This window comes from Coregonus clupeaformis, chromosome 6 (genome assembly GCF_020615455.1).
Source record: "Coregonus clupeaformis isolate EN_2021a chromosome 6, ASM2061545v1, whole genome shotgun sequence".
NCBI lineage: Eukaryota > Metazoa > Chordata > Actinopteri > Salmoniformes > Salmonidae > Coregonus > Coregonus clupeaformis.
The window spans coordinates 33626641-33641587 of NC_059197.1; positions in this window are offsets into that span (position 1 = coordinate 33626641).

Consider the following 14947-nt stretch of genomic DNA (forward strand, 5'->3'; position numbering starts at 1 on the left):
ACACCTCTCCCCTCGCTCGTCAGTGATGACCACAGTGTCCAATTGCAGGCTACGCTGCTCCTAAGTGATGACCACATTGTCCAATAGGAGGCAGTACTCCTCCCTGGAGCCACGTCTCACTGCAGACCAGGCTTGTTCTATAAACTCTGCCCTGGAGAAGGACACGCCTGTTCCACTGTCACCCTACAACAGAGGTCATCAGAGGTCAACAGGGGGTGTGTCTACTGTGTTATTTCCATACCCACTCACCAGAAAGAGGCTCTGCAGGTTCTCATAGTCCTCCATGCTCAGCCTGCTCTCCAGTAGTCCCGGCTCCATCTTGGTCTCCATGGTTTCCACTCAGACAGGGTCACAGCCAGCTGTCAATCATCTAAAGGTTCCAGACAGGGGTGTGTGCAAGAGGGAAGGAAAAACAGCTGTGTTTGTGTGATTGCTTAGATATGAGTGATTCATACGGTAGTTGATACTGTATCTCTACGAGCTACTAGACAAAGCAATTTTCTCTAAGCCAATCATACTCACTCTATAACAGTCTATATTTGCTGCTCAGTGTTGTCATGGCAGCAGAATCATAAAGTTCGAGAGGCAGAGAAAAACAAGAGGGTCAACCCCTGCTAAGCTTAAACGTCCAATGCAGCCGTTTTTTATTTCAATATCAAACAATTTCTGGGTAACAATGAAGTACAATTAAAAACGGACAAAAACAAACAGAAATAGCCTCTTAGCAAAGAGTAATTTCTCAAGCACGAGATTTGACGAGATTTGACGTGACTTCCGTCTCGCTTCCGCATTGTCTCCGTACTGCTGTGCTGTTTGTTGCTACTTGGCTACCTGCCAAACTATTCACGTTTTACTTTTAATAAACGTTTAATCAATCTTTGTGTTCAACAAATTTACCAACTTTTTAGTTTTGTCCTCACTCATCTTTTTTCGTTAAACTTTTTCACCCCGGACGTTTATCCCGAGACAGAAGAGTCATTTTCCTGTGCGTTTTAGCTGCCAACTTTACGTTATTTTCCTTTTTTCCATCGCAACTTTTTTCCCTTATTCAACTTTTTCACTCCGGACGCTTTATCTGGACATGGTTCATCAACATCTTCAACAGCCGAAGCTAAGTAGTAACATTAACATGATGTCTTCTAATTGCAGTCGCTGTACTCATAATATACAGGAGAAAGCCCAGCTTCAGACGCAATCGTTAGGCAAGGGTAATCTCAGTGTAGGAAAGGAAGAAACAGCGTCTGTGCCACCAGTAAGTACAGACAGTAACGTTAGTATAAATCCCCCCGCACAGTCCCCGCAGCCGGACAACTTTCTCATGGCTTCTGGAGGGAAATACTGTTGGAATGCTCAACCGGTGTCGCTCATTCAGCCGACAGAAACCTTCAACCGGTTTTCCCCATTATGTAGCGAGTCGGAGTCTGAGTCTGAGTCTTCTCTAGTCTCTACTCCTCCCGTTACGGGGTCTGAGACGCCCGAAGGCTCCCACCATTAGCTCTGACAAATTGAAAACCCTAGTCATTGGCGACTCCATTACCCGCAGTATTAGACTTAAAACGAATCACCCAGCGATCATACACTGTTTACCAGGGGGCAGGGCTACCGACGTTAAGGCTAATCTAAAGATGGTGCTGGCTAAAGCTAAAACTGGCGAGTGTAGAGAGTATAGAGATATTGTTATCCACGTCGGCACCAACGATGTTAGGATGAAACAGTCAGAGGTCACCAAGTGCAACATAGCTTCAGCTTGTAAATCAGCTAGAAAGATGTGTCGGCATCGAGTAATTGTCTCTGGCCCCCTCCCAGTTAGGGGAAGTGACGAGCTCTACAGCAGAGTCTCAGCACTTAATCGCTGGTTGAAAACTGTTTTCTGCCCCTCCCAAAAGATAACATTTGTGGATAATTGGCCCTCTTTCTGGGACTCACCCACAAACAGGACCAAGCCTGACCTGCTGAGGAGTGACGGACTCCATCCTAGCTGGAGGGGTGCTCTCCTCTTATCTACCAACATAGATAGGGCTCTAACTCCTCTAGCCCCACAGTGAAATAGGGTGCAGGCCAGGCAGCAGGCTGTTAGCCAACCTGCCAGCTTAGTGGAGTCTGCCAATAGCACAGTCAGTGTAGTCAGCTCAGCCATACCCATTGAGACTGTGTCTGTGCCTCGACCTAGGTTGGGCAAAACTAAACATGGCGGTGTTCACCCTAGCAATCTTATTAGGATAAAGACCTCCTCCATTCCTGCCATTATTGAAAGAGATCGTGATACCTCACATCTCAAAATAGGGTTACTTAATGTTAGATCCCTCACTTCAAAGGCAGTCATAGTCAATGAACTAATCACTGATCATAATCTCGATGTGATTGGCCTGACTGAAACATGGCTTAAGCCTGATGAATTTGCTGTGTTAAATGAGGCCTCACCTCCTGGTTACACTAGTGACCATATTCCCCGTGCATCCCGCAAAGGCGGAGGTGTTGCTAACATTTACGATAGCAAATTTCAATTTACAAAAAAAAAATGGCGTTTTCATCTTTTTGAGCTTCTAGTCATGAAATCTATGCAGCCTACTCAATCACTTTTTATAGCTACTGTTTACAGGCCTCCTGGGCCATATACAGCGTTCCTCTCTGAGTTTCCTGAATTCCTATCAGACCTTGTAGTCATAGCAGATCATATTCTAATTTTTGGTGATTTTAATATTCACATGGAGAAGTCCACAGACCCACTCCAAAAGTCTTTCGGAGCCATTATCGACTCAGTGGGTTTTGTCCAACATGTCTCTGGACCTACTCACTGCCACAGTCATACTCTGGACCTAGTTTTGTCCCATGGAATAAATGTTGTAGATCTTAATGTTTTTCCACAAAATCCTGGACTATCGGACCACCATTTTATTACATTTGCAATCGCAACAAATAATCTGCTCAGACCCCAACCAAGGAGCATCAAAAGTCGTGCTATAAATTCTCAAACAACACAAAAATTCATTGATGCCCTTCCAGACTCCTTCTGCCTACCCAAGGACGTCAGAGGACAAAAATCAGTTAACCACTTAACTGAGGAACTCAATTTAACCTTGCGCAATACCCTAGATGCAGTTGCACCCCTAAAAACGAAAAACATTTGTCATAAGAAACTAGCTCCCTGGTATACAGAAAATACCCGAGCTTTGAAGCAAGCTTCCAGGAAATTGGAACGGAAATGGCGCCACACCAAACTGGAAGTCTTCCGACTAGCTTGGAAAGACAGTACCGTGCAGTACCGAAGAGCCCTCACTGCTGCTCGATCATCCTACTTTTCCAACTTAATTGAGGAAAATAAGAACAATCCAAAATTTCTTTTTGATACTGTTGCAAAGCTAACTAAAAAGCAGCATTCCCCAAGAGAGGATGGCTTTCACTTCAGCAGTGATAAATTCATGAACTTCTTTGAGGAAAAGATCATGACCATTAGAAAGCAAATTACGGACTCCTCTTTGAATCTGCGTATTCCTCCAGGGCTTAGCTGTCCTGGATCTGCACAGCTCTGCGAGGGCCTGGGATCGGGAGAGACACTTAAGTGTTTTAGTACTATATCTCTTGACACAATGATGAAAATAATCATGGCCTCTAAACCTTCAAGCTGCATACTGGATCCTATTCCTACTAAACTGCTGAAGGAGCTGCTTCCTGTGCTTGGCCCTCCTATGTTGAACATAATAAACAGCTCTCTATCCACCGGATGTGTACCAAACTCACTAAAAGTGGCAGTGATAAAGCCTCTCTTGAAAAAGCCAAACCTTGACCCGGAAAATATAAAAAACTATCGGCCTATATCGAATCTTCCATTCCTCTCAAAAATTTTAGAAAAAGCTGTTGCGCAGCAACTCACTGCCTTTCTGAAGACAAACAATGTATACGAAATGCTTCAGTCTGGTTTTAGACCCCATCATAGCACTGAGACTGCACTTGTGAAGGTGGTAAATGACCTTTTAATGGCGTCAGACCGAGGCTCTGCATCTGTCCTCGTGCTACTAGACCTTAGTGCTGCCTTTGACACCATCGATCACCACATTCTTTTGGAGAGACTGGAAACCCAAATTGGTCTACACGGACAAGTTCTGGCCTGGTTTAGATCCTACCTGTCGGAAAGATATCAGTTTGTCTCTGTGAATGGTCTGTCCTCCGACAAATCAACTGTACATTTCGGTGTTCCTCAAGGTTCCGTTTTAGGACCACTATTGTTTTCACTATATATTTTACCTCTTGGGGATGTTATTCGAAAACATAATGTTAACTTTCACTGCTATGCGGATGACACACAGCTGTACATTTCAATGAAACATGGTGAAGCCCCAAAATTGCCCTCGCTAGAAGCCTGTGTTTCAGACATAAGGAAGTGGATGGCTGAAAACTTTTTACTTTTAAACTCGGACAAAACAGAGATGCTTGTTCTAGGTCCCAAGAAACAAAGAGATCTTCTGTTAAATCTGACAATTCATCTAGATGGTTGTAAAGTCGTCTCAAATAAAACTGTGAAGGACCTCGGTGTTACTCTTGACCCTGATCTCTCTTTTGACGAACATATCAAGACTGTTTCAAGGACAGCTTTTTTCCATCTACGTAACATTGCAAAAATCAGAAATTTTCTGTCCAAAAATGATGCAGAAAAATTAATCCATGCATTTGTTACTTCTAGGTTAGACTACTGCAATGCTCTATTTTCCGGCTACCCGGATAAAGCACTAAATAAACTTCAGTTAGTGCTAAATACGGCTGCTAGAATCCTGACTAGAACCAAGAAATTTGATCATATTACTCCAGTGCTAGCTTCCCTACACTGGCTTCCTGTTAAGGCAAGGGCTGATTTCAAGGTTTTACTGTTAACCTATAAAGCGTTACATGGGCTTGCTCCTACCTATCTTTCCGAGTTGGTCCTGCCGTACATACCAATACGTACGCTACGGTCACAAGACGCAGGCCTCCTAATTGTCCCTAGAATTTCTAAGCAAACAGCGGGAGGCAGGGCTTTCTCCTATAGATCTCCATTTTTATGGAACAGTCTGCCTACCCATGTGAGAGACGCAGACTCGGTCTCAACCTTTAAGTCTTTACTGAAGACTTATCTCTTCAGTAGGTCATATGATTGAGTGTAGTCTGGCCCAGGAGTGTGAAGGTGAACGGAAAGGCTGGAGCAACGAACAGCCCTTGCTGTCTCTGCCGGGCCGGTTCCCCTCTCCACTGGGGGTTCTCTGCCTCTAACCCTGTTGCAGGGGCTGAGTCACTGGCTTGCTGGTGCTCTTTCATGCCGTCCCTGGGAGGGGTGCGTCACTTGAGTGGGTTGAGTTACTGACGTGATCTTCCTGTCTGGGTTGGCGCCCCCCCTTGGTTTGTGCTGTGGTGGAGACCTCTGTGGGCTATACTCGGCCTTGTCTCAGGATTGTAAGTTGGTGGTTGGGGATATCCCTCTAGTGGTGCGGGGGCTGTGCTTTGGCGGAGTGGGTGGGGTTATATCCTTCCTGTTTGGCCCTGTCCGGGGTTTCTTCGGATGGGGCCACAGTGTCTCGGACCGCTCCTGTCTCAGCCTCCAGTATTTATGCTGCAGTAGTTTATGTGTCGGGGGGCTGGGGTTAGTTGGTTATACCTGGAGTACTTCTCCTGTCTTATCCAGTGTCCTGTGTGAATTTAAGTATGCTCTCTCTAATTCTCTCGTTCTCTCTTTCTCTCTGAGAACCTGAGCCCTAGGACCATACGTCAGGACTACCGGGCATGATGACACCTTGCTGTCCCCAGTCCGCCTGGCCTTGCTGCTATTCCAGTTTCAACTGTTCTGCCTGCGGCTACGAAACCCCTACCTGTCCCAGACCTGCTGTTTTCAACTCTTTAATGATCGGCTATGAAAAGCCAACTGAGAGACCTGAGCCCTAGGACCATACGTCGGGACTACCGGCCGTGGTGACTCCTTGCTGTCCCCAGTCCGCCTGGCCTTGCTGCTATTCCAGTTTCAACTGTTCTGCCTGCGGTTATGGAACCCCTACCTGTCCCAGACCTGCTGTTTTCAACTCTTAATGATCGGCTATGAAAAGCCAACTGAGATTTATTCCTGATTATTATTTGACCATGCTTGTCACTTATGAACATTTTTGAACATCTTGGCATGGTTCTGTTATAATCTCCACCCGGCACAGCCAGAAGAGGACTGGCCACCCCTCATAGCCTGGTTCCTCTCTAGGTTTCTTCCTAGGCTTTCGCCTTTCTAGGGAGTTTTTCCTAGCCACCGTGCTTCTACACCTGCATTACTAGCTGTTTGGGGTTTTAGGCTGGGTTTCTGTACAGCACTTCGAGATATTAGCTGATGTAAGAAGGGCTATATAAAATAAAATTGATTGATTGATTGATTTTGCTAGAATTGTCTCGGAGTGGTCTGAGTGGGGAGGGGAAAACTGAAAACTAGATGTTATTGGGCCGAGAGTTTTAGAACTCTCTTTCTTATTGGTCTATTAACTAATTTGTCGCCTGGCGATGTCACCATGGAAGGCCAAAACTCCATCCCACCAAAACAGGCTGAAATTTCAGGCGGTCTTTAACAAACAGCTCTAAAAATAAAAGGGAATTATCATCATTTTCACCATTTTTTGCTGCACTGGGCCTTTAAACCTGTGAATAAATGAAAGAGCACTACCTGCGTGGCAGTGTCGCTTCAGTAGTAGTGTTGAGGTGATCATTACAGCAATACCGTCTACTCGCAGCCAGGTCACCCGTGATAGTATTCGGAATTGGACGTCCATCCATGTCTGAGGACATCGGGAGATGATGTGGAAACCGGCCACTAGGGAGCAACAGTGAGCGCCGTTACCTTCAAGTAGGTTTTGGTTTTTGCTAGTGAGTTGTGGACGGGGATGGTGGATGGGTGTAAGCATCTGCCTCTGGTGCTAAAGGTTGCATGTTCGAATCCTGCAATAGAAAGTTGTTGAGAGATTTTTGTTTTAAGCCTATCCCAAACCTTAACCGTTCCTTCACCATTCGGAGTTAATGCCTAACCTTAACCCTTTCGCCAGTTGATGTCAGTGGCGATTTTAGCATGTAAATCTTGGTGGGGCAAAAAAATAAAAAATGGGGATGCATGCCAGCAAAGCCACTACACTACACAACACTAAACAATACATTAATTGCACTATAACGGTGACAGGTAGCTTAGTGGGTAAGAGTGTTGTGCCAGTAACCGAAAGGTCGCTGGTTCTAATCCCCGAGCCGACTAGGTGAAAAATCTGTCGATGTGCCCTTAAGCAAGGCACTTAACCCTAATTGCTCCTGTAAGTCGCTCTGGATAAGAGCGTCTGCTAAATGACTAAAATGTAAATGTAAACAACGTCACTTTAACTCTACCCACATGTACATATTACTTAAACTACCTCAACTAGCCGGTGCCCCCACACATTGACTCGGCACCGGTACCCCCCTTGTATATATAGCCTCCCTACTGTTATTTTATTTTTCTTCTGCTCTTTTTTTCTCAACACTTTTTTGTTGTTGTTTTATTTTACTTTTTTTATAAAAAAATTAATGCACTGTTGGTTAAGGGCTGTAAGTAAGCATTTCACTGTAATGTCTGCACCTGTTGTATTCGGCGCATGTGGCCAATACAATTGGATTTGATTTGATTTGAAACGGCACCCACAAACTGTTAGGGCCTACATAAAGCTGTCCCAACAGCAGAGTCCCAACAGCACAGTCCCAACACCTTACCACTGCTACACCTGGCTATCAGCGGAGGCTTGTCTGGCAGTGAAACAATTTAGGGGCTTCATAGCAAAGGGGGTGAATACATATGCACACACCACTTTTCTGTTATTTATTTTTTTGAATTTTTTGAAACAAGTTATTTTTTTCATTTCACTTCACCAATTTTTACTATTTTGTGTATGTCCATTGCATGAAATCCAAATAAAAAATGCATTTAAATTACAGGTTGTAATGCAACAAAATAGGAAAAACAACAAGGGGGATGAATAATTTTGCAAGGCACTGTACATATCATTTATGCAGCAGCATACAAGACATTTTTGGACTCACCATGTTGTGCTGTGCTCACTTGAACAGGAAAGTGGCGCAGCGATCCTTCTTGGGAAAATTTTGTGATCAAAGAAAGAGAAAGAGTCCGGATTTACAATTCCGAGTTGGATGATCGTTCAAAACTTATTTTCCCAGTCGGAGCTTGTTTATTCCTGACTTCTCAGTTGCAACGCTTTCAGTTAGCTAGTAGAAAGAGGAGGAAGGGAAGCGCTACTAAGGTACACAATAGTAAATGTTGGTAGACAGAAGGTGCTCTTTGGTCAAGGGGGTAAATTGGTCATCAAAAAGAAAGGAGGACCAAGGCTCTCTTCATATAATTAATTAAAATGCCTTTATTAGTATTAGCATGTTCAATAGAAACAAGATTTTAAAAAAATATTTAGCTACTGATTCCTTCCAAACCACTCATTGTTGAATTTGCGATTTTCCAACATGTTGTGTAATGTTTATGTCCAATGGCCGATGAGCACCGATACATTTTATCTATAATTTCTCTTCATTATTTATCTTCATATGACAAGGATTAAAAAGGATTTGCCGGTAGATTGCCGACTTGATTGATGATGATGACTGCTAGCTAATATTTTGAAAGTAAGATGTTGACATGATCAGTCCAATCAAAGCTACTGAACATATAACGTGATTTGAAGTCATTTTATCTGTGGCCAATGACCTTGAGCATTCTTGGAAGGGCACTTCTAACGTAACTCTATGGCAGCAACCAAGGGGCTTGAATTTTCTAAGTCTACCCTTAGACTTGGCAGTGACCTAGTGTCCCCATGAGTGACAGAACACTGAGCCAATCACAGCGCAACACTCTGTATTTTCTGCTGGCTTGCCCCACCACCACACAAAGCACTGAGCTAATCTGAAACACCTGCATTTTGGAGCTGCCTTACTCAAGAAAACAAAAAAGAGACCATGTTTGTATGCAGCTTTATTAACTCAATTATATCAGTTTGCAAACAAGGGATAAAATGTATACAGTGAGGGAAAAAAGTATTTGATCCCCTGCTGATTTTGTACGTTTGCCCACTGACAAAGAAATGATCAGTCTATAATTTTAATGGTAGGTTTATTTGAACAGTGAGAGACAGAATAACAACAACAAAATCCAGAAAAACACGTCAAACATTTTATAAATTGATTTGCATTTTAATGAGGGAAATAAGTATTTGACCCCATCTGAATCAGAAAGATCTGTCTCCCAGGTGTCTTTTATACAGGTAACGAGCTGAGATTAGGAGCACACTCTTAAAGGGAGTGCTCCTAATATCAGTTTGTTACCTGTATAAAAGACACCTGTCCACATAAGCAATCAATCAATCAATCAGATTCCAAACTCTCATTAAACTACCATTCAAATTATAGACTGATCATGTCTTTGTCAGTGGGCAAACGTACAAAATCGGCAGGGGATCGAATACGTTTTTCCCTCACTGAAATATATATATATATATATATATATATATATATATATATATATATATATATATATATATATATATATATATATATATATATATATATATATGTGTGTGTGTGTGTGTGTGACACCTATTAATGCCAAAATAACATGCAAAACAGGCAAGGCCTGTTTTTTTTTTGCCCCACCTGACATGAATGATGGGTCGCCACTGGTTGATGAACAGTTAGAGAGAGAGCTGGCCAGAAGTTGGCAAACGTTAGCTATACTTTTAGCCTCAATCACACTAGACCTGAATCAAACGATGAAACCATCTGCCAAACGATTGAAGATTGATATTGTGACGTTTATTCAATACAATATGAGTTTTTATTAGTCAGAATGGCAATGTAACATTATTGATCTCTCAGTTTCCCTAGCTAATTCCCTATTTTTCACACTGACACGGTAATATTCACCTCTAACGTTACAGGCGTCACTGTCAGGGTGCACAGTAGAGGTCTGCGCTGGACCGATTTCTTCAACCCGCTCCTGCCTGCACAAGCAGCTTTTCATAACGCACCCGCTGGCTTTCTGTCCGACTCCCACCCACTACTGCAAGAACTGGTCCCAAACCCAACCGCAGTCCTGCAATGTTATTTTGGGCGTATGTGACACAACTCACGTGCCAGCCATGGTCCTAGCAATTTTGCGCCCTGTAGGCAATATCAAATACGCAAAAATAAGGTAAGAAATAGGTTACATTACCAGAGATTCTCACATGGCCCTTATATTAGGCAGTCTGTATTACTGGGATAGATCAGCCAATATGCTAGATTTAGTTTGAAGAGAGCAGAGTAGGAGAGACTTACACTTTCTCTTGAGCTATTTTTATAGCCGTTTAGGAGTGGGAAGATTTTCAGACGGAGAAATATGGGTAATCGTTATTTAGGCCTTTCTAGACAGTGTAGTAAACTATAGCCTAATCATTTATTTATTTAGGAAGTACATTTCTTTGGATAGATAACTGCCCCGTGCTTCTCCGCCCATGCATAGGCTATAGCCTACTCTATTTAATTGAGACCACACGCGCACCTGATCGCGCAGGTATGGCTACTGAACTTGAATGATGACAGTGACACTTCAAATCCAATTTTATTTGTCACATGCGCCGAACACAACAGGTGTAGACCTTACCGTGAAATGCTTACTTACAAGACTTAACCAACAATGCAGTTCAATAAATAAAGTTAAGAAAATGTTTACTAAATAAACTAAAGTAACAAATAAAATAAAAGTAACACAATAAAATAACAATACCGAGGCTATATACAGGGGGTACCGGTACCGAGTCAATTTGCGGGGGTACAGGTTAGTCGAGGTAATTTGTACATGTAAATAGTGGTAAAGCGACTATGCATAGATAATAAACAGCAAGTAGCAGCAGTGTAAAATTGTCCGGGTGGCCATTTGATTAATTGTTCTTGCTATGTTTTGCCTAGGCCTATAGGATATAGTCTACCTTTTAGCAGGAAGATTTGCGGGCAGAGACAAATAAATGGGTAATCAATACTTATTGAAAATGAAAAGGCGCAACGCTCGCTCACCATAGTAGCCTGACCTATGCACGCGTTGTGCCTTTTCCTTTTCAATGATGATTACATTTTTTGATTGCACTTCGACTCACGTTGGTTGAGCGCCCTCCACTTCTTTTCACTATCAATATTTATTTACAGACACTGTAGTAAACTACAGTCTAATCATATTTTAAGTTAATGTAATATTTAAGTTAACTGCCACATGATTCTCCGCCCATGTAGGCAGCCTACTCTGTTTCAATGATGTTGTGTTCAGGTAGTGGTCTCGTGTGCAGTGCCAGCTATGCTCAGAATCCAGGAAGGCTGTCCGTGTGCAGGACTCTGATATATCCTGATCAATAGAATGACTTATCTGTAGACTAGTAATCTGACAGGTGAGGACTCTGATTTATCCTGATCAACAGAATGACTTTGTTTGGGAGTAATGGGACCCATCTCGTCCAAAAAGTTGACTCAAGTTTGCCAAAAAGCACCTGGATGATCATCAAGACTCTTGGAAGAACGTTCTATGGACAGATTATTCAAAAATATAACTTTTTGGACGACATGGTTCCAGTAATGCCTGGCGAAAACCAAACACTGCATTCCACAGTAAGAACATCATACCAAAGGTCAAGCATGGTGGTGGTGGTGTGATGGTTTGGGGACGCTTTGCTGCCTCAGGACCTGGACGACTTGCCTTAATAGAAGGAACCATGAATTCTGCTCTGTATCAGATAATTCTACAGGAGAATGTCAGACCATCCGTCTGTGAACTGAAGCTGAAGCGCAGCTGGGTCATGCAGAAAGACAATGATCCAAAACACACAATCAAGTCTAAATGAAAATAGCTAAAAAGCAACAAATTGGAAGTTTTGGAATGGCCTAGTCAAAGTCCAGACCTAATCCCAATTGAGATGTTGTGGCAGGATTTGAAACGAGCAGTTCATGCTTGAAAACCCACACGTCACTGAGTTAAAGCAGTTCTGCATGGAAGAGTGGGTCCTCCACAGCGACGTGAGACTGTGGTCCTCTGTAGCTCAACTGGTAGAGCACGGCGCTTGTAACGCCAAGGTAGTGGGTTCGATCCCCGGGACCACCCATACACAAAAATGTATGCACGCATGACTGTAAGTCGCTTTGGATAAAAGCGTCTGCTAAATGGCATATTATTATTATTATTATATTATTACAGGAAGCATTTGGTTGGAGTCATTGCAGCTAAAGGTGGCACAACCAGTTATTGAGTGTAAGGGGGCAATTACTTTTTCACACAGGGGAATTGGGTGTTGCATAACTTTATGAAATAAATATGTAATTGTTGTGTTATTTGTTAACTTATGTTCCCTTTATCTAATATTAGGTTTTGGTTGATGATCTGATAACATTCAGTATCACAAATATGCAAAAGTAGAGAAAATTAGAAAGGGGGCAAATACTTTTTCATAGCACTGTATTTGCATATGTTATTGTCTTGTGAAGGCTGGCTGATTTCTGGCAAAGAGTATGTTCTTTTATCTCAGCATGTCTACAGATTCTCCCTTCGCCCTGTTTTTGTTTGCTTGGAAATGTTGATAATGGAGACTGTTATCTGAAGAAACTGTGTAACCAAGCATTTATAGCAGCTAAGAAATGCAATGCCATTAATTGGAAGGTTGGTTATCCTAACACAATGGCAAGTTATGGATCACTAGCTTTGATTTACTACCAGATTAAGGGTATACTGGGCAACTTTCATAAGGTCTGGATGCCTTATATGGAATACAGGACAACTAAAAGGAGTCTGTATTGAAAACATGCCCACGTCAGGAGACAGACCTGTTTAGGCAATCCCTAGCTGCTGGGCTGGTCAGTCCTGGGCCTGGGGGGGTCTGCTGGGCTGCTCAGTCCTGGCCCTGGGGGTCTGTCGTCCTGTGGGTTGTCACTCTGGCCTTGGCCTAACACACACGAAACCAATAATGAATGTTTCACTAAAATCCTAAAGCTGAGTGGGGTGGTGGACCACTAAGGACAGGACGGGACAACCCAGCTATTAAAAGAGCTCTACAGTACTATTAGGCCTATGAGAATAATTATATGGAGGATTTTCTGTTTCTGTGTGTTAATGTATATTTGAGGTGTGTGTGTGTTTTTTTTTTGTGGTGTTTTTTTGTTTCTAAAACTTTCCCTCGGGAACAAAACCAATTTAAAATGGAAAATGAGAAGGAACTTGTGTTGGGAGAGAGTTATTGACTAGACTGGTGGGGGTCGGGGAGAGAGTTGAGTTATTGACTAGACTGGTGGGGGTCGGGGAGAGTTGAGTTATTGACTAGACTGGTGGGGGTCGGGGAGAGTTGAGTTATTGACTAGACTGGTGGGGGTCGGGGAGAGAGTTGAGTTATTGACTAGACTGGTGGGGGTCGGGGAGAGTTGAGTTATTGACTAGACTGGTGGGGGTCGGGGAGAGTTGAGTTATTGACTAGACTGGTGGGGGTCAGGCGTGCAGGCAGCTCGGACTGGCTGGTCGATCTGGCTGAAATTTGAAATGGAGGATGTCTTTATATTTTTTCAAGAGTTGTTCATTTGTTAGGCTATTGGTTAAAGGTGCAACACAATATTTATTATTGAATTACATTTGATGTAGTTCAGTCTTATTAATCACTTAAACATATTTAATAATCTTACCTAGCTTGATGACTGTGGGCATTTTTGCTTACTTTTTGTTCTAAATAGTGACGGCATATTGGAATGTGTAGAAATGCAGGAAATGAGCTTTAGATGAAGAAAACAATTCTGGGGGAGGAGCCCCAGACCTCCTGCCAGGTTATGTCCCCCCTGTGGAACGTTGCCCCACTCCTCTTCAATGGCTGTGCGAAGTTGCTGGATATTGGCGGGAACTGGAACACGCTGTCATACACGTCGATCCAGATCATCCCAAACATGCTCAAATGGGTGATATGTCTGTTGAGTATGCAGGCCATGGAAGAACTGGGACATTTTCAGCTTTCCAGGAATTGTGTACAGAACCTTGTGACATGGGGCCGTGCATTATCATGCTGAAACATGAGGTGATGGCAGCGGATTAATGGCACGATAATGGGCCTCAGGATCTCGTCACGGTATCTCTGTGCATTCAAATTGCCATCGATAAAATGCAATTGTGTTCGTTGTCCTTAGCTTATGCCTGCCCATACCATTACCCCACCGCCACCATGGGGCACTCTGTTCACAACGTTGACATCAGCAAACCGCTCGCCCAAATGACACCATACACCTGGTCTGTGGTTGTATTGCCAAATTCTCTAAAATGACATTGGAGGCGGGTTATGGTAGAGAAATGAACATTAAATTATCTGGCAACAGCTCTGGTGGACATTCCTGCAGTCAGCATGCAAAAACCTGTGGCATTGTGTTTTAGTGTGGTCTTTTAATGTCCCCAGCACAAGGCGCACCTGTGTCATGATCATGCTGTTTAATCAGCTTCTTGATATGCCACACCTGTCAGGTGGATGGATTATCTTGGCACAAGAGACATGTTCACTAACAGGGATGTTAACAAATATGGGCACGGAATAAGCTTTTTGTGCGTATGAACAATTTCTGGGATATTTTATTTCAGCACTTTACATGTTGCGTTTATATTTCTGCTCAGTGCACCTTCAAACATAGCAGCTCACAGTCACACGGTGTTCTCCTCACCCATTGTGTATGACTGGGTCTCCTCTACCAGGTGTCCTTAAGAGGTCGGTCTTCAGAGCTGTTCTCCAACCATTAAGTAAGGCACTCCAAACAAGGCTTCGATGTAGCATTGGTTTGAATGTCTGAATGTTTTTTCCAGTTTGTTCTTCACTTTCTAACTTTTCCCCTCACACCACCATGTCCAAAAATAGGATTGGGTTGCCAGCAGCATAGCATCCTGCATCATACCACACTG